Here is a 25,866-nt window from a genome sequence, read left to right on the forward strand (position 1 = left end):
AACAAGCGATACATGCAAAGTAAGAGCTTCCGCTTGAAGGGGGAGAAGGGGGATCATGATGGGATGATGAATGTTTGTGGAGAAACCAACAAACAACGGCGATACATGCAAAGTAAGAGCTTCCGCTTGAAGGGGGAGAAGGGGGAGCATGATGGGAGCATGATGAATAGATGGACTCGACTCACTTGAGGGGGAGTGTTGTGTGCAAGTGTGAGTTGTATGTCCCACATCGGATAAAAGAGTAAAGGTTGAACACCTTATAAGTAAGAGGACCCATAAACCCATAGGCTTAAGGTTTTGGGTAAAGAGCTTCCGCTTGAAGGGGGAGAAGGGGGAGCATGATGAATAGATGGACTCGACTCACACTTGAGGGGGAGTGTTGTGTGCAAGTGTGAGTTGTATGTCCCACATCGGATAAAAGAGTAAAGGTTGAACACCTTATAAGTAAGAGGACCCATAAACCCATAGCCTTAAGGTTTTGGGTAAGAGTGTGGTGTCTCTCTTGCTTATCCATAACATGGTATCAGAGCAATACCCTAGGGATGAAGATGACGATGCTTCCGCTTCCGCGCAGTGTCGGTCCGTTTGTGGAGAAACCAGCAACGACGATACATGCAAAGTAAGAGCTTCAGCTTGAAGGGGGAGCAACGGCAGTACAAGCAGTGTCGGTCCATTTGCGGAGAAACCAGCAACGAAGATACATGCAAAGTAAGAGCTTCCACTTGAAGGGGGAGCATGATGAATGTTTGCGGAGAAACCAACAACGTCGATACATGCAAAGTAAGAGCTTCCGCTTGAAGGGGGAGCATGATGAATAGATGGACTCGACTCACACTTGAGGGGGAGTTACATGCTGATGAATGTAGTTTTGCATCAAAAACAAGATAAGTATTTGTATCGTCTCCACAGGGATTAGTGCGACATCACGGATAGATTAACATCAAATATCATTCTAAGTTAAAAGGGGGGTGATTGTTTGTTTAATTTACAACTATGGTAACTAAATTGCAAAAGTAAAAAGATGAGATTAATAAGGATTGAAACTTGTTAGGAGTAGAGTTCCTTAACCAAGCGTCACACATAACCTAATGATCCATACGAATTCTAGCTTTATAACCAACATTATCACAATCAATTCTAAACCATCCTTCGTGTCCAAAGCGATATAATTAACTCTAAGGTATCGTTTAAACATTCGTGTCCAAATCCCTTAAATGATAACAAAGTCGATCGGATAACTTAATCGACCGTGTCCAGCCTGATTAAGTATCCGAAAGCATTAAACTCTTGATTATGGTGATTATCAAAGATAAACAAACTTGTCAAGAATGATATTACCTAAGATAGATTGCTACTCTAGCTCTAGATTCAAGAGTTTGTGTCCAAATCATCTTGAATCTCATTGAAAGCATTAACACAAGAATAACAACAATATTGAATATAAATTGCTAGAATCATATTTTGCAAGATCAAAAGGATTACATGTTTAGCAAGAATCAAGTACCTCTCATCCTAACAAAGAGTGTTTAGCTACACATCATCATGGAAGCCTTGCAAGGATGGATTGAAAAGGAAGGATTCATTCTCCTAGTGATGTCTCAACAAAGGAATAAGATCCAACTTCCAAAATCACTCTCACTCTATGAAGAACTACCCTATTTTCTCTCTAAGATATTACAATGAAAACTAAGAGGAAAATTATGGAAAACTAACTAAGTTACTATCTAATAAAATTCCCTAATGAACTACTAATATATATAATATATCAAGCCCAAAAAATCTAAAATAATATCTAACATAATATCTAATAATATCTTACATAAATAGCAAGTGGGCCACTTGAGTGAGGCTAAACTTCTATTTTAAAGGGCTGAGTTTTTTACACCTACGCTAATAGCGAAATATACGCTATTAGCGTGGTTGGTCGGCCTAAGTTCTGGCCAATTGCAGTGTGCCACGTTGGTCCTTGACCCTGTTCTTCACCCTTGGTACGCTAATAGCGTAGTCTTCTGGAGCTTTTACGCTAATAGCGTAATTTACGCTAATAGCGTATTTCTTCAAACCCAGATTCTGCTTCGCTCCAGGTACGCTAATGGCATACCTCTCTGGCCCAATTTCGCTAATAGCGTGGAATACGCTAATAGCGAATTCTTCAAAACCAGCTTTTGCTAATTTTCACTTTTTCATGATTTTTGGTCTTTGATCAGTGTCTTGAGGATAATTCCTGCACAAAAGGATAGAGTAAGATATATAAAGCGTAATAAGGCTTTTAACACTTATTTCTCGGCTTTTCCGTCAATTACTTGCAGAACAAGTAACAAAAAGTGCTTAAAATATAACATGAATTTAACACTTTTTTGACACTTATCACTCTCCCCAACTTAACTCTTTGTTCGTCCTCAAACAAAGGATTGAAAATCAAACAAGTTAATGACAAGACACAAGTACAAAAGGCTTTGAAAACTTTCTCAGATGAATGATTCAAAATGAATGCGCGTGCAAGGCTAAGTTTCCAACTAATTTAGAATTCTACTACTAATATGAGATGAGTCCTATGTACAAAGCTCATGCCAAATAGTTCAAAACAATAATACATATATTCACGAACCACACCTAACACACTTCTTTGAAAGTAGATAAACAATTGACAACAAATAAGTGAGGGTTATGAACACACATTCGGAAATCAAGTTAACATTCCAATCAAGTTATGTGTCCATCCAAATATCGTTTCAAAAGGCATAAAAACATGGATCAAAAGGTCTTTGAGGGTTATAACTTGGCTTGGCTACAAAAGAAATGTCATATGTGGGGCAATTGAAATCAAAAAGCCTATCAAAGAGGAACATTCCTTGTATCAACCATTAAAATTCACAACCTTCCCTACCAATTATTACAAACCCTTGGTGTTTAAATGAGATACACTTTGATCTTGACAACTTATTCTATTTTTGGATTTTTCTTTCTTTTTCTCTTTTTCTATTTTTCTTTTCATGTACACATTGTTTTCTTTTCTTTTTGTATTTACAACAACATGTTGTCTTGATCAAAGATAAAATTACACCATTATACTTGACATAAGATTTACATCTACCTTCTCTCCCCAACTTGAATCAATATACCCTATTTGAATGTTCCTTTACTCTAAGGCAAAAGGGACAATAAAACAATGAAATTTTAGGGTTCAACAATTAAAAACATATCAGAGTCTTAAAGTGCGTCAAAAATGAACTGGATATTGAAAAGTTTTAAAGGCAAATTCATCAAGCATTGTGCTTATGAATTGACAGTTCATAATTGAGGACTCCGATTCATTTGGCTCAAGTGGGTTAGCAAATACTCGCTCTTCTCACAAGGTAGGCTATTTGTGGTCAAATATGTTTCACTCAATAACAAAAAGGTGCCTTGATCACTTCCATGCCTTCACACAATTTAAAACAATTATTGGATTTAACATAAAACAACCGAGTTAATCTATGAAAGCCGGTCTCCTTGCATATGTACAAACATTTGAGGTTTCCTCACTTTAGGCTAGTACTACGTGGTTCACAAACAAATAAATTATTGTAAAGAACTAAATGAAATGAAATTTGCACAAAGTACTCGTTCCATATTCGAGTAAAAACCTAGAAAAACTGGAAACTTGTACCTTGGCTTTGCGCTTTAATCACAACTATGAATCATTATCAATCATCTGAGAATTGAAATTAAGCAAGAGCGATATAGAGGAAACTTCCACAATGTTCAAATTACAACAAAATGAAGTACTTAAAAATTGCTAACACATTATTTTAACAGTAAGAGAACTTACCAAGTTGGGTTGCCTCCCAACAAGCGCTTGTTTAACGTCGTTAGCTCGACGCCTTTTTCGTTAAGGTGGCCAAAATGAGACGGACAATACATCATCCTTTGTATTCCTTCTTTTCGGGAGGAATTCCATGAACTTTAGATACAGATGATGTGGAGTCCATGTCCTCCTTAACTTTGATTTGAACAAGGCGCAAATTTCATCAATGACCCGGTCTATTTCTGCCTTGCTCACTTTCTTCCCCTTTACTTCCATTAAGTCTTCCTTGCCAAGTAACCGTTCCTTTTATGTGGAGAATCTGAAACGGATAAAACTAACAAGAAACTTTTCTTTGTTTATCAAAGAGGGGTTAGTAGTAACAACTATTAAGTAAAGAAAACTATTTACGGATTATGTACGAATACTTAAAACGATAAATCAATCGTACTATCTATGATATCTAAACACCAATCCCCGGCAACGGCGCCATTTTGATGAATGTAGTTTTGCATCAAAAACAAGATAAGTATTTGTATCGTCTCCACAGGGATTAGTGCGACATCACGGATAGATTAACATCAAATATCATTCTAAGTTAAAAGGGGGGTGATTGTTTGTTTAATTTACTACTATGGTAACTAAATTGCAAAAGTAAAAAGATGAGATTAATAATGATTGAAACTTGTTAGGAGTAGAGTTCCTTAACCAAGCGTCACACATAACCTAATGATCCATACGAATTCTAGCTTTATAACCAACATTATCACAATCAATTCTAAACTATCCTTCGTGTCCAAAGCGATATAATTAACTCTAAGGTATCGTTTAAACATTCGTGTCCAAATCCCTTAAATGATAACAAAGTCGATCGGATAACTTAATCGACCGTGTCCAGCCTGATTAAGTATCCGAAAGCATTAAACTCTTGATTATGGTGATTATCAAAGATAAACAAACTTGTCAAGAATGATATTACCTAAGATAGATTGCTACTCTAGCTCTAGATTCAAGAGTTTGTGTCCAAATCATCTTGAATCTCATTGAAAGCATTAACACAAGAATAACAACAATATTGAATATAAATTGCTAGAATCATATTTTGCAAGATCAAAAGGATTACATGTTTAGCAAGAATCAAGTACCTCTCATCCTAACAAAGAGTGTTTAGCTACACATCATCATGGAAGCCTTGCAAGGATGGATTGAAAAGGAAGGATTCATTCTCCTAGTGATGTCTCAACAAAGGAATAAGATCCAACTTCCAAAATCACTCTCACTCTATGAAGAACTACCCTATTTTCTCTCTAAGATATTACAATGAAAACTAAGAGGAAAATTATGGAAAACTAACTAAGTTACTATCTAATAAAATTCCCTAATGAACTACTAATATATATAATATATCAAGCCCAAAAAATCTAAAATAATATCTAACATAATATCTAATAATATCTTACATAAATAGCAAGTGGGCCACTTGAGTGAGGCTAAACTTCTATTTTAAAGGGCTGAGTTTTTTACACCTACGCTAATAGCGAAATATACGCTATTAGCGTGGTTGGTCGGCCTAAGTTCTGGCCAATTGCAGTGTGCCACGTTGGTCCTTGACCCTGTTCTTCACCCTTGGTACGCTAATAGCGTAGTCTTCTGGAGCTTTTACGCTAATAGCGTAATTTACGCTAATAGCGTATTTCTTCAAACCCAGATTCTGCTTCGCTCCAGGTACGCTAATGGCATACCTCTCTGGCCCAATTTCGCTAATAGCGTGGAATACGCTAATAGCGAATTCTTCAAAACCAGCTTTTGCTAATTTTCACTTTTTCATGATTTTTGGTCTTTGATCAGTGTCTTGAGGATAATTCCTGCACAAAAGGATAGAGTAAGATATATAAAGCGTAATAAGGCTTTTAACACTTATTTCTCGGCTTTTCCGTCAATTACTTGCAGAACAAGTAACAAAAAGTGCTTAAAATATAACATGAATTTAACACTTTTTTGACACTTATCACTCTCCCCAACTTAACTCTTTGTTCGTCCTCAAACAAAGGATTGAAAATCAAACAAGTTAATGACAAGACACAAGTACAAAAGGCTTTGAAAACTTTCTCAGATGAATGATTCAAAATGAATGCGCGTGCAAGGCTAAGTTTCCAACTAATTTAGAATTCTACTACTAATATGAGATGAGTCCTATGTACAAAGCTCATGCCAAATAGTTCAAAACAATAATACATATATTCACGAACCACACCTAACACACTTCTTTGAAAGTAGATAAACAATTGACAACAAATAAGTGAGGGTTATGAACACACATTCGGAAATCAAGTTAACATTCCAATCAAGTTATGTGTCCATCCAAATATCGTTTCAAAAGGCATAAAAACATGGATCAAAAGGTCTTTGAGGGTTATAACTTGGCTTGGCTACAAAAGAAATGTCATATGTGGGGCAATTGAAATCAAAAAGCCTATCAAAGAGGAACATTCCTTGTATCAACCATTAAAATTCACAACCTTCCCTACCAATTATTACAAACCCTTGGTGTTTAAATGAGATACACTTTGATCTTGACAACTTATTCTATTTTTGGATTTTTCTTTCTTTTTCTCTTTTTCTATTTTTCTTTTCATGTACACATTGTTTTCTTTTCTTTTTGTATTTACAACAACATGTTGTCTTGATCAAAGATAAAATTACACCATTATACTTGACATAAGATTTACATCTACCTTCTCTCCCCAACTTGAATCAATATACCCTATTTGAATGTTCCTTTACTCTAAGGCAAAAGGGACAATAAAACAATGAAATTTTAGGGTTCAACAATTAAAAACATATCAGAGTCTTAAAGTGCGTCAAAAATGAACTGGATATTGAAAAGTTTTAAAGGCAAATTCATCAAGCATTGTGCTTATGAATTGACAGTTCATAATTGAGGACTCCGATTCATTTGGCTCAAGTGGGTTAGCAAATACTCGCTCTTCTCACAAGGTAGGCTATTTGTGGTCAAATATGTTTCACTCAATAACAAAAAGGTGCCTTGATCACTTCCATGCCTTCACACAATTTAAAACAATTATTGGATTTAACATAAAACAACCGAGTTAATCTATGAAAGCCGGTCTCCTTGCATATGTACAAACATTTGAGGTTTCCTCACTTTAGGCTAGTACTACGTGGTTCACAAACAAATAAATTATTGTAAAGAACTAAATGAAATGAAATTTGCACAAAGTACTCGTTCCATATTCGAGTAAAAACCTAGAAAAACTGGAAACTTGTACCTTGGCTTTGCGCTTTAATCACAACTATGAATCATTATCAATCATCTGAGAATTGAAATTAAGCAAGAGCGATATAGAGGAAACTTCCACAATGTTCAAATTACAACAAAATGAAGTACTTAAAAATTGCTAACACATTATTTTAACAGTAAGAGAACTTACCAAGTTGGGTTGCCTCCCAACAAGCGCTTGTTTAACGTCGTTAGCTCGACGCCTTTTTCGTTAAGGTGGCCAAAATGAGACGGACAATACATCATCCTTTGTATTCCTTCTTTTCGGGAGGAATTCCATGAACTTTAGATACAGATGATGTGGAGTCCATGTCCTCCTTAACTTTGATTTGAACAAGGCGCAAATTTCATCAATGACCCGGTCTATTTCTGCCTTGCTCACTTTCTTCCCCTTTACTTCCATTAAGTCTTCCTTGCCAAGTAACCGTTCCTTTTATGTGGAGAATCTGAAACGGATAAAACTAACAAGAAACTTTTCTTTGTTTATCAAAGAGGGGTTAGTAGTAACAACTATTAAGTAAAGAAAACTATTTACGGATTATGTACGAATACTTAAAACGATAAATCAATCGTACTATCTATGATATCTAAACACCAATCCCCGGCAACGGCGCCATTTTGATGAATGTAGTTTTGCATCAAAAACAAGATAAGTATTTGTATCGTCTCCACAGGGATTAGTGCGACATCACGGATAGATTAACATCAAATATCATTCTAAGTTAAAAGGGGGGTGATTGTTTGTTTAATTTACTACTATGGTAACTAAATTGCAAAAGTAAAAAGATGAGATTAATAATGATTGAAACTTGTTAGGAGTAGAGTTCCTTAACCAAGCGTCACACATAACCTAATGATCCATACGAATTCTAGCTTTATAACCAACATTATCACAATCAATTCTAAACTATCCTTCGTGTCCAAAGCGATATAATTAACTCTAAGGTATCGTTTAAACATTCGTGTCCAAATCCCTTAAATGATAACAAAGTCGATCGGATAACTTAATCGACCGTGTCCAGCCTGATTAAGTATCCGAAAGCATTAAACTCTTGATTATGGTGATTATCAAAGATAAACAAACTTGTCAAGAATGATATTACCTAAGATAGATTGCTACTCTAGCTCTAGATTCAAGAGTTTGTGTCCAAATCATCTTGAATCTCATTGAAAGCATTAACACAAGAATAACAACAATATTGAATATAAATTGCTAGAATCATATTTTGCAAGATCAAAAGGATTACATGTTTAGCAAGAATCAAGTACCTCTCATCCTAACAAAGAGTGTTTAGCTACACATCATCATGGAAGCCTTGCAAGGATGGATTGAAAAGGAAGGATTCATTCTCCTAGTGATGTCTCAACAAAGGAATAAGATCCAACTTCCAAAATCACTCTCACTCTATGAAGAACTACCCTATTTTCTCTCTAAGATATTACAATGAAAACTAAGAGGAAAATTATGGAAAACTAACTAAGTTACTATCTAATAAAATTCCCTAAAGAACTACTAATATATATAATATATCAAGCCCAAAAAATCTAAAATAATATCTAACATAATATCTAATAATATCTTACATAAATATCTTACATAAATAGCAAGTGGGCCACTTGAGTGAGGCTAAACTTCTATTTTAAAGGGCTGAGTTTTTTACACCTACGCTAATAGCGAAATATACGCTATTAGCGTGGTTGGTCGGCCTAAGTTCTGGCCAATTGCAGTGTGCCACGTTGGTCCTTGACCCTGTTCTTCACCCTTGGTACGCTAATAGCGTAGTCTTCTGGAGCTTTTACGCTAATAGCGTAATTTACGCTAATAGCGTATTTCTTCAAACCCAGATTCTGCTTCGCTCCAGGTACGCTAATGGCATACCTCTCTGGCCCAATTTCGCTAATAGCGTGGAATACGCTAATAGCGAATTCTTCAAAACCAGCTTTTGCTAATTTTCACTTTTTCATGATTTTTGGTCTTTGATCAGTGTCTTGAGGATAATTCCTGCACAAAAGGATAGAGTAAGATATATAAAGCGTAATAAGGCTTTTAACACTTATTTCTCGGCTTTTCCGTCAATTACTTGCAGAACATGTAACAAAAAGTGCTTAAAATATAACATGAATTTAACACTTTTTTGACACTTATCACTCTCCCCAACTTAACTCTTTGTTCGTCCTCAAACAAAGGATTGAAAATCAAACAAGTTAATGACAAGACACAAGTACAAAAGGCTTTGAAAACTTTCTCAGATGAATGATTCAAAATGAATGCGCGTGCAAGGCTAAGTTTCCAACTAATTTAGAATTCTACTACTAATATGAGATGAGTCCTATGTACAAAGCTCATGCCAAATAGTTCAAAACAATAATACATATATTCACGAACCACACCTAACACACTTCTTTGAAAGTAGATAAACAATTGACAACAAATAAGTGAGGGTTATGAACACACATTCGGAAATCAAGTTAACATTCCAATCAAGTTATGTGTCCATCCAAATATCGTTTCAAAAGGCATAAAAACATGGATCAAAAGGTCTTTGAGGGTTATAACTTGGCTTGGCTACAAAAGAAATGTCATATGTGGGGCAATTGAAATCAAAAAGCCTATCAAAGAGGAACATTCCTTGTATCAACCATTAAAATTCACAACCTTCCCTACCAATTATTACAAACCCTTGGTGTTTAAATGAGATACACTTTGATCTTGACAACTTATTCTATTTTTGGATTTTTCTTTCTTTTTCTCTTTTTCTATTTTTCTTTTCATGTACACATTGTTTTCTTTTCTTTTTGTATTTACAACAACATGTTGTCTTGATCAAAGATAAAATTACACCATTATACTTGACATAAGATTTACATCTACCTTCTCTCCCCAACTTGAATCAATATACCCTATTTGAATGTTCCTTTACTCTAAGGCAAAAGGGACAATAAAACAATGAAATTTTAGGGTTCAACAATTAAAAACATATCAGAGTCTTAAAGTGCGTCAAAAATGAACTGGATATTGAAAAGTTTTAAAGGCAAATTCATCAAGCATTGTGCTTATGAATTGACAGTTCATAATTGAGGACTCCGATTCATTTGGCTCAAGTGGGTTAGCAAATACTCGCTCTTCTCACAAGGTAGGCTATTTGTGGTCAAGTATGTTTCACTCAATAACAAAAAGGTGCCTTGATCACTTCCATGCCTTCACACAATTTAAAACAATTATTGGATTTAACATAAAACAACCGAGTTAATCTATGAAAGCCGGTCTCCTTGCATATGTACAAACATTTGAGGTTTCCTCACTTTAGGCTAGTACTACGTGGTTCACAAACAAATAAATTATTGTAAAGAACTAAATGAAATGAAATTTGCACAAAGTACTCGTTCCATATTCGAGTAAAAACCTAGAAAAACTGGAAACTTGTACCTTGGCTTTGCGCTTTAATCACAACTATGAATCATTATCAATCATCTGAGAATTGAAATTAAGCAAGAGCGATATAGAGGAAACTTCCACAATGTTCAAATTACAACAAAATGAAGTACTTAAAAATTGCTAACACATTATTTTAACAGTAAGAGAACTTACCAAGTTGGGTTGCCTCCCAACAAGCGCTTGTTTAACGTCGTTAGCTCGACGCCTTTTTCGTTAAGGTGGCCAAAATGAGACGGACAATACATCATCCTTTGTATTCCTTCTTTTCGGGAGGAATTCCATGAACTTTAGATACAGATGATGTGGAGTCCATGTCCTCCTTAACTTTGATTTGAACAAGGCGCAAATTTCATCAATGACCCGGTCTATTTCTGCCTTGCTCACTTTCTTCCCCTTTACTTCCATTAAGTCTTCCTTGCCAAGTAACCGTTCCTTTTATGTGGAGAATCTGAAACGGATAAAACTAACAAGAAACTTTTCTTTGTTTATCAAAGAGGGGTTAGTAGTAACAACTATTAAGTAAAGAAAACTATTTACGGATTATGTACGAATACTTAAAACGATAAATCAATCGTACTATCTATGATATCTAAACACCAATCCCCGGCAACGGCGCCATTTTGATGAATGTAGTTTTGCATCAAAAACAAGATAAGTATTTGTATCGTCTCCACAGGGATTAGTGCGACATCACGGATAGATTAACATCAAATATCATTCTAAGTTAAAAGGGGGGTGATTGTTTGTTTATTTACTACTATGGTAACTAAATTGCAAAAGTAAAAAGATGAGATTAATAATGATTGAAACTTGTTAGGAGTAGAGTTCCTTAACCAAGCGTCACACATAACCTAATGATCCATACGAATTCTAGCTTTATAACCAACATTATCACAATCAATTCTAAACTATCCTTCGTGTCCAAAGCGATATAATTAACTCTAAGGTATCGTTTAAACATTCGTGTCCAAATCCCTTAAATGATAACAAAGTCGATCGGATAACTTAATCGACCGTGTCCAGCCTGATTAAGTATCCGAAAGCATTAAACTCTTGATTATGGTGATTATCAAAGATAAACAAACTTGTCAAGAATGATATTACCTAAGATAGATTGCTACTCTAGCTCTAGATTCAAGAGTTTGTGTCCAAATCATCTTGAATCTCATTGAAAGCATTAACACAAGAATAACAACAATATTGAATATAAATTGCTAGAATCATATTTTGCAAGATCAAAAGGATTACATGTTTAGCAAGAATCAAGTACCTCTCATCCTAACAAAGAGTGTTTAGCTACACATCATCATGGAAGCCTTGCAAGGATGGATTGAAAAGGAAGGATTCATTCTCCTAGTGATGTCTCAACAAAGGAATAAGATCCAACTTCCAAAATCACTCTCACTCTATGAAGAACTACCCTATTTTCTCTCTAAGATATTACAATGAAAACTAAGAGGAAAATTATGGAAAACTAACTAAGTTACTATCTAATAAAATTCCCTAAAGAACTACTAATATATATAATATATCAAGCCCAAAAAATCTAAAATAATATCTAACATAATATCTAATAATATCTTACATAAATATCTTACATAAATAGCAAGTGGGCCACTTGAGTGAGGCTAAACTTCTATTTTAAAGGGCTGAGTTTTTTACACCTACGCTAATAGCGAAATATACGCTATTAGCGTGGTTGGTCGGCCTAAGTTCTGGCCAATTGCAGTGTGCCACGTTGGTCCTTGAACCTATTCTTCACCCTTGGTATGCTAATAGCGTAGTCTTCTGGAGCTTTTACGCTAATAGCGTAATTTACGCTAATAGCGTATTTCTTCAAACCCAGATTCTGCTTCGCTCCAGGTACGCTAATGGCATACCTCTCTGGCCCAATTTCGCTAATAGCGTGGAATACGCTAATAGCGAATTCTTCAAAACCAGCTTTTGCTAATTTGCACTTTTTCATGATTTTTGGTCTTTGATCAGTGTCTTGAGGATAATTCCTGCACAAAAGGATAGAGTAAGATATATAAAGCGTAATAAGGCTTTTAACACTTATTTCTCGGCTTTTCCGTCAATTACTTGCAGAACAAGTAACAAAAAGTGCTTAAAATATAACATGAATTTAACACTTTTTTGACACTTATCACTCTCCCCAACTTAACTCTTTGTTCGTCCTCAAACAAAGGATTGAAAATCAAACAAGTTAATGACAAGACACAAGTACAAAAGGCTTTGAAAACTTTCTCAGATGAATGATTCAAAATGAATGCGCGTGCAAGGCTAAGTTTCCAACTAATTTAGAATTCTACTACTAATATGAGATGAGTCCTATGTACAAAGCTCATGCCAAATAGTTCAAAACAATAATACATATATTCACGAACCACACCTAACACACTTCTTTGAAAGTAGATAAACAATTGACAACAAATAAGTGAGGGTTATGAACACACATTCGGAAATCAAGTTAACATTCCAATCAAGTTATGTGTCCATCCAAATATCGTTTCAAAAGGCATAAAAATATGGATCAAAAGGTCTTTGAGGGTTATAACTTGGCTTGGCTACAAAAGAAATGTCATATGTGGGGCAATTGAAATCAAAAAGCCTATCAAAGAGGAACATTCCTTGTATCAACCATTAAAATTCACAACCTTCCCTACCAATTATTACAAACCCTTGGTGTTTAAATGAGATACACTTTGATCTTGACAACTTATTCTATTTTTGGATTTTTCTTTCTTTTTCTCTTTTTCTATTTTTCTTTTCATGTACACATTGTTTTCTTTTCTTTTTGTATTTACAACAACATGTTGTCTTGATCAAAGATAAAATTACACCATTATACTTGACATAAGATTTACATCTACCTTCTCTCCCCAACTTGAATCAATATACCCTATTTGAATGTTCCTTTACTCTAAGGCAAAAGGGACAATAAAACAATGAAATTTTAGGGTTCAACAATTAAAAACATATCAGAGTCTTAAAGTGCGTCAAAAATGAACTGGATATTGAAAAGTTTTAAAGGCAAATTCATCAAGCATTGTGCTTATGAATTGACAGTTCATAATTGAGGACTCCGATTCATTTGGCTCAAGTGGGTTAGCAAATACTCGCTCTTCTCACAAGGTAGGCTATTTGTGGTCAAGTATGTTTCACTCAATAACAAAAAGGTGCCTTGATCACTTCCATGCCTTCACACAATTTAAAACAATTATTGGATTTAACATAAAACAACCGAGTTAATCTATGAAAGCCGGTCTCCTTGCATATGTACAAACATTTGAGGTTTCCTCACTTTAGGCTAGTACTACGTGGTTCACAAACAAATAAATTATTGTAAAGAACTAAATGAAATGAAATTTGCACAAAGTACTCGTTCCATATTCGAGTAAAAACCTAGAAAAACTGGAAACTTGTACCTTGGCTTTGCGCTTTAATCACAACTATGAATCATTATCAATCATCTGAGAATTGAAATTAAGCAAGAGCGATATAGAGGAAACTTCCACAATGTTCAAATTACAACAAAATGAAGTACTTAAAAATTGCTAACACATTATTTTAACAGTAAGAGAACTTACCAAGTTGGGTTGCCTCCCAACAAGCGCTTGTTTAACGTCGTTAGCTCGACGCCTTTTTCGTTAAGGTGGCCAAAATGAGACGGACAATACATCATCCTTTGTATTCCTTCTTTTCGGGAGGAATTCCATGAACTTTAGATACAGATGATGTGGAGTCCATGTCCTCCTTAACTTTGATTTGAACAAGGCGCAAATTTCATCAATGACCCGGTCTATTTCTGCCTTGCTCACTTTCTTCCCCTTTACTTCCATTAAGTCTTCCTTGCCAAGTAACCGTTCCTTTTATGTGGAGAATCTGAAACGGATAAAACTAACAAGAAACTTTTCTTTGTTTATCAAAGAGGGGTTAGTAGTAACAACTATTAAGTAAAGAAAACTATTTACGGATTATGTACGAATACTTAAAACGATAAATCAATCGTACTATCTATGATATCTAAACACCAATCCCCGGCAACGGCGCCATTTTGATGAATGTAGTTTTGCATCAAAAACAAGATAAGTATTTGTATCGTCTCCACAGGGATTAGTGCGACATCACGGATAGATTAACATCAAATATCATTCTAAGTTAAAAGGGGGGTGATTGTTTGTTTAATTTACTACTATGGTAACTAAATTGCAAAAGTAAAAAGATGAGATTAATAATGATTGAAACTTGTTAGGAGTAGAGTTCCTTAACCAAGCGTCACACATAACCTAATGATCCATACGAATTCTAGCTTTATAACCAACATTATCACAATCAATTCTAAACTATCCTTCGTGTCCAAAGCGATATAATTAACTCTAAGGTATCGTTTAAACATTCGTGTCCAAATCCCTTAAATGATAACAAAGTCGATCGGATAACTTAATCGACCGTGTCCAGCCTGATTAAGTATCCGAAAGCATTAAACTCTTGATTATGGTGATTATCAAAGATAAACAAACTTGTCAAGAATGATATTACCTAAGATAGATTGCTACTCTAGCTCTAGATTCAAGAGTTTGTGTCCAAATCATCTTGAATCTCATTGAAAGCATTAACACAAGAATAACAACAATATTGAATATAAATTGCTAGAATCATATTTTGCAAGATCAAAAGGATTACATGTTTAGCAAGAATCAAGTACCTCTCATCCTAACAAAGAGTGTTTAGCTACACATCATCATGGAAGCCTTGCAAGGATGGATTGAAAAGGAAGGATTCATTCTCCTAGTGATGTCTCAACAAAGGAATAAGATCCAACTTCCAAAATCACTCTCACTCTATGAAGAACTACCCTATTTTCTCTCTAAGATATTACAATGAAAACTAAGAGGAAAATTATGGAAAACTAACTAAGTTACTATCTAATAAAATTCCCTAATGAACTACTAATATATATAATATATCAAGCCCAAAAAATCTAAAATAATATCTAACATAATATCTAATAATATCTTACATAAATATCTTACATAAATTGCAAGTGGGCCACTTGAGTGAGGCTAAACTTCTATTTTAAAGGGCTGAGTTTTTTACACCTACGCTAATAGCGAAATATACGCTATTAGCGTGGTTGGTCGGCCTAAGTTCTGGCCAATTGCAGTGTGCCACGTTGGTCCTTGACCCTATTCTTCACCCTTGGTACGCTAATAGCGTAGTCTTCTGGAGCTTTTACGCTAATAGCGTAATTTACGCTAATAGCGTATTTCTTCAAACCCAGATTCTGCTTCGCTCCAGGTACGCTAATGGCATACCTCTCTGGCCCAATTTCGCTAATAGCGTGGAATACGCTAATAGCGAATTCTTCAAAACCAGCTTTTGCTAATTTGCACTTTTTCATGATTTTTGGTCTTTGATCAGTGTCTTGAGGATAATTCCTGCACAAAAGGATAGAGTAAGATATATAAAGCGTAATAAGGCTTTTAACACTTATTTCTCGGCTTTTCCGTCAATTACTTGCAGAACAAGTAACAAAAAGTGCTTAAAATATAACATGAATTTAACACTTTTTTGACACTTATCACATGCAAAGTAAGAGCTTCCGCTTGATGGGGGAGCATGATGAATGTTTGCGGAGAAACCAACAACGTCGATACATGCAAAGTAAGAGCTTCCGCTTGAAGGGGGAACATGATGAATAGATGGACTCAACTCATACTTGAGGGGGAGTGTTGTGTGCAAGTGTGAGTTGTATGTCCCACATCGGATAAAAGAGTAAAGGTTGAACACCTTATAAGTAAGAGGACCCATAAACCCATAGCCTTAAGGTTTTGGGTAAGAATGTGGTGTCTCTCTTGCTTGTGTGGTTGTTCTAACCTTGATGTGGCGGTCCCCCTGGCTCCCCCCCAGTGACCCAACAGTGGTAATGATCCATAACATGGTATCAGAGCAATACCCTAGGGATGAAGATGATGATGCTTCCGCTTTCGCTTCCGACATTGATGAAGATGAGGATTCCGTTGACGCAGATTCTGCTCCTGCAATTCAGGAACCTTCAGCTTCTCATGATTGCATCCAATTCGGTAGTTTCGATTCTCCTATCATTTCGGTTTCTACTCCTTCAATCGAACCAAAATTCGATGGATTTTCCGTCAAGATTGGTGAGTGGTGAGATTTCTTGCGTTCTTGTTACTCTAGGGATGAAGATGATGATGCTTCCGCTTCCGCTTCCGACATTGATGAAGATGAAGATTCCGTTGACGTAGATTCTGCTCCTGCAATTCAGGAACCTTCAGCTTCTCATGATTGCATCCGATTCGGCAGTTTCGATTCTCCTATCATTCCGGTTTCTACTCCTTCAATCAAACCAAAATTCGATGGATTTTCCGTCAAGATTGGTGAGATTTCATGCGTTCTTGTTACTTCTTGCAACGACATCGTCGACGATGATGATTCTATGTTAGTTGTGCACGAAGATGATGAGAAATTGCAAGTTCTTGAACCTGAATTGAAGAACCGCTGCTCTGATTTCGTTGTTTCTGAAGCATCGGAAGACTTCGTCATACACACTGCTCCGATGAGATTGAGGAGCGCTGTTTACAGCGCCGCCGCCTTGAGGCCTTTTGACTCGTGGTTGTTCTTAGGAAAACAGCATGAACAACTTGTTTTCACCATCAACAATCAGATTCGTGTTTTCGAACCTCATGACGAATCAATCGTCGTTTTCGATCCCGGCGAAAGATTTGATGTGTGTTCACTGTTCTTCGTTTCCAAAACTCTCCAACAAATTCGATTTCGCTTGTGGTGGATACCTTGGGATAGAGGAAGGAAAATGGTTATTCACGGTGGCACATCTTCGAGACAGTCAAATTTGAAGAAGCACTTTTGGTTAATTGCATTTACAACATAGAATTACGTTTCTTGTTTCATGTTCTTAAGCTTTCCATAAGCATGTTTTGGAGAAGTTATTTTGAATCAGATTTTGGAAAAGTGCTTTTTTGGAAAGACGCGTTCGAAATAAGTGGTTTTGATTCAGCAATTGCGTTTGGACAATCGTAAGAATCACAGAAGTGCTTTTTCTGGAAAAACCGTTTTCAGCATCAATTTTTTGCATTGGTTCAGAAGCATATTTCCGGAAGCTTTTTCCAGAAGCTGTTACCAGAAGCATGTTTCAGAAGCATTTTTCCAGAAGCTGTTTCCAGAAGCATTCTTTGTTGTTCAGAAGCAGAAGCATACGTTGTTCAGAAGCTGTTCAGAAGCATTCTTTGTTGTTCAGAAGCATACACTGTTTTTGTGTTCAAAAGCTGTTTTGTGTTCCTCCCATTTTACTTCGTTACTTCAGTAAGAATAAATTGTAATTTTCATTATATTTCAAACTCAAATTGGTGAGTTTTCCAACTTTGAGTTTGAGTGGGACTATTAGAGTATAACGAATAAACCATAGTTAGGTTATATGTAAACTATGGTTAGTTAGTTAGCTAGCTTGGTTAAGAGTTAGTTACACAACAAAACTCTATATATAAGAACACTCATGTATCATTTCAGATATCATCTTTTATCAAATCTATTGATTCTCCTATGAGTCTCTATGGTTATCTACCACATGAATACTACTATGCTCTCTCTCTAACAGATCACTATGACCTTTATCCCTGGGATTCCATGATCCATAACATGCTGCATTGCATTTATCTTTTTGATGGAACATATATAATTATAACTTGGATGATTCCTTTCTAAATAGTAACACAATTATAGCTATGTTGCTTGTTGCTTATTGGATGAGTAAGATAATTATAACTTTGTTTCTTAACAGCGATCATCGATGTTGCTTGACATTGGTTAAAATTCCTTCCTTTCTAAATAGCATATTTTTTTTTTGAAACGGCAAAATTTTATTAACCGACGAGCCCGTGCGAGGTGCACTAATAAGCTCGGGTGGAGAAAAAAATACAAATAAGGGGAAATCGGTTGCCATTCTATCACCAGACTCGAACAAAAACCCCTTTAAAAACCACCCAAAACAAAAGTATCAACCCAAAGAGAAATACCAGCTGCCAAAAACAAAAAAAACCACTCCAGCTGAAGCCAACACACCAGAACAAATCTGCCTCCCTAAAAACAACACCAAAATGAAGCTTCCCATCAAAACAGGAGCTGCCATAATCGCCTGCCCCCTAACAAAAGAAGGAACCGAACCACACATCACTAACAGCCTACTAGGCAGACTCAGAACAACTTCCTCTGAAGCCAGACCGCCCTGCATACAAACAGCAGCCGAACAACCAGCAGGCACCCAGCAGAAAACTACCCGAAGCCACCAAAATCGTAAAAAACAAAACACCAGCAACAGCCTAGCACACTCTACAACTGATACACACCACCACCAGCAACTAATAGATCAACGAGCCAAACAAAGACGCGGATTCAAACACCATTCGTAATAAAGACAAGTCTCAATATTCAATCTTGCCAAACTCCATTGCCAAGCCAAAACTTTTATTTGATCCACCAATTCCACAACCTCCACCCTTCTATCATTGAAAATCCTTTCATTCCTAGCCTTCCAAACCCCCCAAACCACCGCATGCCAAATTAACCAAAACGCCTTTCTAAGCTTCTTTACTCCTACTCCTCTTGTCCAACCAAGCGTGTGAATAAAAAGATTAAGAGGAGTGATGAAATTAAAATCCAACCACCTCATCACCTCCCTCCAAATTCTCGAAACCCATTCACAATGAAGGAAGAGATGTGTCACCGATTCGTCGCAATCCTCACAAAACACACACCTTTTGGAATCCTCCACACCCAAAAGCCCTCTCTTAGCTAAATTGATTTTGGTCGGAATCCTATCAAGCAACATCGTCCAAGAGAAGGCTAACACCTTAGCCGGCGCTTTGGATCTCCAACTTTCCCGGAAGATGGTTTTTTCCACCTCATTCAACGGCACCTCAACATAAAAATGGTTAAGAAGTAAATTATAACACGACTTAACGGAAAAACCACCCTCTCTATCCGGTTTCCAAATCCAAGAGTCCGTACTAACCCTCATAACCCTTCCCTCCAACCGAGCCAAAAGTTGAACAACAAGCTCCCTCTCCCACACAAACAACGCCCTCCGCCAAACAAACCTCCACCTCACGCCCCCATCTTCCATAAACCACAAATCCCCCACCAACTCTTCTTGTGTAAGTGCTAAGGAGTAAAGACGAGGAAACACCTCCATCAAAGGCACATTTGACACCCACACATCCTTTCAAAAAGACGTCTTCCTACCATCCCCCACCTTCCTCTCCAACTCCCTATTAAACCACCGGACCTCCCCTAATCCCTCCATCCCCATAAGATCTTTCCACCAACGCGAAGAGCAAGACCCCCACATCTCTCCCTCCCTTCTACTTCTAACATTCACCGAGGGCCCATAAATGTCTTCAAGAACATCCTTCCACAAATTAGGCTCATCATCAAGGAGACGCCACCTCCATTTAGCTAAGAGACTAAGGTTGACCAACTTTATATCTCTCACCCCTAGTCCCCCTTGACATCTTGGTTGACAAACCTTCCTCCATTTGACCCAATCAATCTTCTTTTGCCCCCCCCCCCCCCCCCACACCGCCCCATAGAAACCTCCTTTGAATAGCTTCCACCTTTTTAATAACCGTAGCCGGCATCTTAAGGAAAGAAAGATAAAAAATAGGTATTGCATTAATAACCGAGTTTAAGAGGACAATACGGCCTCCTAAACTAACATACCTATTTCTCCAAGAGCCAAGTTTAGCACTTATTCGCACCAAAACCTGTTCCCACATGGACAACTTCTTAGGATTTGCTTCAATCGATAACCCCAAATACATAAAAGGAATCAATCCCACACTACAATTAAGAAACGTTGAAGCCATCTCCAAAAAATCCATCGGCACATTAACTCCCATAAGGCAACTTTTGTGAAAATTTATTTTTAACCCCGACACCAATTCAAACCCTCTTAACAACGCCTTAAGGGTCCATAAATTCTCAATAGAAGCTTCTCCTATACACAAAGTATCATCCGCATATTGGAGATGTGAAACCACCTTACCCCCTCTCTTGACCTCAAACCCCTTGAATAGATTCCGATTCACCGCATTATCCATAAGGCCACTAAAACCCTTCACCACCAAGAGAAAAAGGAACGGGGCTAACGGATCTCCTTGCTTAAGACCTCTCTTAATATCAATCTCTTCGGTAGGACATCCATTTACAAGAATAGACATACGACCCCCAAAGACACACGCCTTCATCCAAGCAATCCACTTCCCCGCAAAACCCACCCTCCTAAGCATATACTCCAAAAAATTCCCATCCACCGAATCATATGCTTTCTCAAAATCCACCTTATGAATTAAACATTGACGCTTCCGTAGCCTAGCTACCTCCACAACCTCATTAACAATCATAACCCCATCCACCAAATGTCTCCCTTTTAAAAAAGCCGATTGAGATTTTGATATCACCGAACTCTTCACCTTAGCTAGTCTTCCGGCCAACACCTTTGCAAGAATCTTATAAACACTACCCAACAACGAAATAGGTCTAAAATCTCTAAGAGAGGAAGGGCTTTTTACCTTCAGGATAAGAGTGACAAAATAAGATAAAAGGCACCTTGGGAGAACTTCATTGCCATAGAATTGGTCAAAGAAAATCCTCACTTCATTTTTCATAAGATACCAAAAGTCTTTGAAGAAAGCCAAATTAAAACCATCTGGGCCGGGACTCTTATTACCATCGCTTTGCTTTACTACCAACTCAATCTCCTCCAAAGAGAACGGGGAGACCAGAAAAGCATTATCTATCTCGGAGATGAAAGCAAAATTTACCCCATCCAACTTCGGTCTTTCCCACCCGGAACCCTCCACATGCCTCTTGAAGTAATCCACCACCACTTTTCTAATTCCGTTAACATCAAACACCCATTCGTTATCCACCTTGAGCGCCTTTATCCCATTACTATGCATTCTATTCTTCACACAACAATGAAAAAGATTGGAGTTTGCATCCCCCTCTTTGAGCCATTTGGATCGAGATCTTTGAAAAATCAAGGTTTCTTTACTTTTCCAAAGCCTCCAAAGTTCGTCAAATTTTGACTTTCTCACCTCCACTTCTTGATTAGTAAGAAGACCTTCTTCACATTTCCGGTCAGGATCCTCAATTTCCTCCCTTAATAAAGTAATCCTCATCTCCACATTACCATATTCCATTCTCTAATATCCCCTTTAAGCCCTCTCAACTTCCCTTTTAAAACAAGGCCCATCCACCCACTCCTTCCATGCCTCCTCCACGCCTCCTCCACCACACCCTTAAACTTCTGATTCTCCAACCAATGGTTTTTGAAGCGGAAAGGTTTAGGACCCCAATCGGTACTATCTCCCTTTAACACCACCGGGCAATGATCGGAGACATCTTTCGGAGTAGACCATAAAGAGATATTTCCCCAATACTCCCCCCATTCCTTCGAAATCAACGCCCTATCAATCCTACTCATCGCATTAGAATTATACCAAGTAAATTTCCGCCCCACTAGATTCACATCCTCCACTTCTAACGCATTTACTACCTCATTGAACAACTCTATCTCCCTTCTATACACCGAACCCGCCGCTTCAATAACCCCTCTTCTCTCTTCACGATGTAAGACGGAATTAAAATCACCAATAAAACACCAAGCTCCACCTCCCAGAGAATTTCTAATAAAAATAAGTTTATTCCATAAACGTTGTTTTCCCACCAATTCACCACAAAACATCTTTTACGCAAAGGGCCCCAATCTAAGCAAACACCCACAAGGCCTTCACACACAAAAGAGTAAACAAAAATCGAAGTGGAATTGCGCCAAATTGATAAAATACCTCCACTATTACCCTCTGAAGGAAGAAAGGCCCAACGAAAATCATCAACCCCCCATAAGTAACGGCAAAAAGACTCCGTCACCACCTCCTTTTTCGTTTCTTGAATAGCCAAAAAATCCACCCGTTTCTCTTTTACCAAGTCTCTAATCTTTTTACATTTCAACACCCCTCCCAAACCTCTTGCATTGAAGGAAAGCACTATCATTAAATACCATCTCTTCTCTCCCTTATACCTCTATTAACCACATCCACATCTTCCAATCCAATCAATCTTTCCACCACCGTACCATCCGACATTGTGAAAGTAATCTCGGCCTCTTTATCTACCTTCAACAAATGTTCCTCTTCCGCCTTTTTCCTACGTAAATCTCCCATAAGATTGGTCGGAGTTTCCGGCACTACCGCACCATCATCTTCAAAAAAAGCTTGCACTCCAGACGACAACGGCCGTGAACTACCCCCCTCCGGTATCCTATAAGAAACTTCCGCCGCTTGAGTTATAGCCACCCCCTTATCTTTTTTCTTATACCTCTTGCCATCTTGCCTATTCCCTTGAGTTACCATCTCCTTTAGATTCACACATCTAGCCGCTCCCAAGACAAGAGCTCCCTTCTTAGGCTTCTTAGCTTTAAAAGATCCCTTAGTTACTTTTGAGACCTCCTGAGATCCTCCTTCAGCAGAAACATTAGAGTTTCCTATAAAATCCACCTCTGGCCCATTTAAACTAGGCCCAACAGACAAAACCGGTGCAGCTTGTTTCCCAGGGTCCAAAACCGGACCATTCTTAGTCGGGTCAGCTTCCCCCACTCGCGGTTCAAACAAGGGTGGGTCCTGGATCAAAGTATCCAACCCAATGTCAATTTCAAAATTAGAAATCCTCCCTTTTCCCACCGTTGACAAATCTGTGTCTTGTGGCCCCACCACTGCATCCCCTACCTGGTCAACCTCAACACCTACTACCACTAGTTCCTCTTCTATTGGCTGCAAAGCCAAGTTATCCTCCAAAGGTACAGCCTTGTACTAAGCACCAAAAAGGCTACAAAGAATAGGTAGCCTCCTCCCCCACTCCCCTGATGACACGTCATCACTAATGCCCTCAATAGTTGCTACCTCTGGACCAAGCAGCGCCCCCTGATGGGTCCCATCCACCCCATCCTCTAACTCTACAGAAGAGTCATCATCATCAGTACCCTCTTCACCGAAAAACACATCGCCGGTAACGCCATCGACACCACCGACCAGACCCTCCACCTCTAACATCGGCGACACCTCCTCTTCCTCCCAATACACTCTCTGCTCCCTTCCTACACCGTCTTCCTCCCACGCTTCCTCTTGGGAGTGAGAAACATCCTCCGCCACCCACACCTCAAAAATGGCACCCATCACCCTCAACCTCAGTTTTTGATTAATGAATCCTAATTGATCTGTAGAAATCAACAACCTCACCACATCCAGGCTCTTCCTCTCCGCCGTAGCCAAATCGAAATCCAGAAAGCCTCCTAGAAAATCCCCCATCAGCTTAAAGCATTTCTCTTCCCAAACATGTAGTGGAACACCTCTACATTGAACCCACACCCTTCTAGTTTTAGCCACCATGTTTGGTGACCAAGGTTTTACCATGACAAAATTTGCATCCCACCATTCTTTCTTACTCTCTCTAGCAGCCTCCAGCGTCCCCTCCTTACCAGAATGCAACAGCACCAGGTTTCCTCCCATATTTGTCACTGTAATCCCTTGTATTCCTTCCATAAACAACCCAACTTTAGGATGATGAAGAAAACCAACATGACACAACTTCAGTCTCTCTAGCACCTGCTCATCTGGCCAAATAACCAGCTCCGGTAAAGATGAGCCTTCCATCGGTTCCTTGCCTTTCATATTCACCAACATCTTCTTAAAAGAGATGTCTTTGTCCACCACTGTAGCATACACCACCGTCTTCTTACCCTCTTTCAGCACCTCTGTTCCGCCCTGCACATCCCTCCCAAAATGTGATAGATTAACCTTCAGTTTTCTATCACCACACCAAACATCAGTCATCCTGCCTTCAAGAGCCACTGGATCCTTCACTTCTTTGAACTTGACAAATCCAAATCTTCTACCATACTTATTGAGCTTGTTAGGTATAAAGACTTCTCCCACCAAACCAAAACTTGCAAAGATCTGCCAAAGGTCTCCTCTATGGACATCATCATTGAAGTTGGTCACAAAAAAGGATGTCGTAGATTGATCTAGAAAGTGGAACGACGGTAGTTTTCGTTTGTCTTTGCCGAAACTCTCTCCTCTCTCATTCTGTGAAACCCTCGTTGCCCCACTTTTCCCTTTCCCCTTTTCTCTCTCTCTCTCTCTCTCTAGATTCTCTCTCATCCTTTTGCTAGCTCTAAGCACTTACGACATTTATTTTTATTTTTTTTTTTATATTTTTTTTATATTATATATAGATTTGAAAACTCATGTGAGGTCGTCCAATTTTTGGCATTCTTTAAAGTTTAAAAAGTGAGGTTTAATAGTGAGCCATGGATTTAAGCATAAAGGTGTAATATGCAGTGATCCTACTCCAGTTAAAGTATATCCTAAGACATGATGCTTGCATTGCACCTATCATATTCTTTATCTTTTGTACATAGATTTTGCTAGCAGAGTCCACTACTTATGCATATTTTGAAAGTCCCATGAAATTTAAGAATAGTCTTGGACATGTTTATGTGTGACATCAATCATGAGGAGTAATCAAAATAACATATGGCACTGATTTTATTCTTCTTGGACATGTGTATAGCGCTGCCATGGCGGACTTTTGGACAACCACCATAGGAAATTTGTCAAGGAATGCCCGCCATCGCGGTGCAATAGGCCGCAATAGCGTGTTTATATGGCAAATTTTTTGCTTCAGCTATATTCCGCCATCCACCATCGACAACATTGCCTCTGCACCTTGACAGGTACGTTGAGGACCATATCTTCGTATTTTTGCCAAACTGCCAAACTCTAATAATGGTGTATGTTTGTCTATGGTATTTTCAAGATATGTACACTGTGATAACTAGGTTCTGGCTGTATATTATGTCGGTTTTATGTATTCTTGGTTACTGCTAACTAAGTTTATGTAACAATGTCCTCGTGATCTAACCTTATAATATCTTCTGCCTATTATTTCCTTATTATGTCGGTTTGTGGCTTGGCTTGTGGCTTGGTTTGATTTAACATTTTTGGAGTTGTTTGCTACCTTATTATTTCCTTTCTATTTAGTTGTTCGAACCGCTACCAACAAACTCTTCTTTCTTTTGAAATTTCATAGAACAACTGCTGTGAATATCCGGAAACAACCACTAAATACACTTTCATCTTGTCATAGCAGTCGCAAAATGATTTCCTCGGAGGAAAAGAACAGCCACCAGTTGCATGTACTGTTGTGTAGTGAGCTGATAGTTACTCGATTATTTGTGTACATTTCTTC

At 37.7% G+C, this 25,866-nt stretch overlaps 1 long non-coding RNA gene and 1 pseudogene across 1 annotated transcript; one reads left to right on the plus strand and one right to left on the minus strand.

The window, feature by feature from the left end:
- The window catches only part of LOC146917961 (F-box/kelch-repeat protein At3g06240-like), a 99,107-nt pseudogene that overhangs the window by 6,844 nt on the left and 66,397 nt on the right, over positions 1-25,866 (plus strand).
- Positions 1,426-11,246, minus strand: LOC146917962 (uncharacterized). The gene is made up of 3 exons (XR_015015933.1): positions 10,675-11,246; positions 3,812-9,087; positions 1,426-2,224 (listed from the first exon to the last, which is right to left on the minus strand). It is a non-coding gene; the product is annotated as an uncharacterized LOC146917962 (long non-coding RNA).

Source organism: Medicago sativa, chromosome 6 (assembly GCF_051527215.1).
Source record: "Medicago sativa cultivar Bolivia chromosome 6, Bolivia_mono, whole genome shotgun sequence".
In the NCBI taxonomy this organism is placed as follows: domain Eukaryota; kingdom Viridiplantae; phylum Streptophyta; class Magnoliopsida; order Fabales; family Fabaceae; genus Medicago; species Medicago sativa.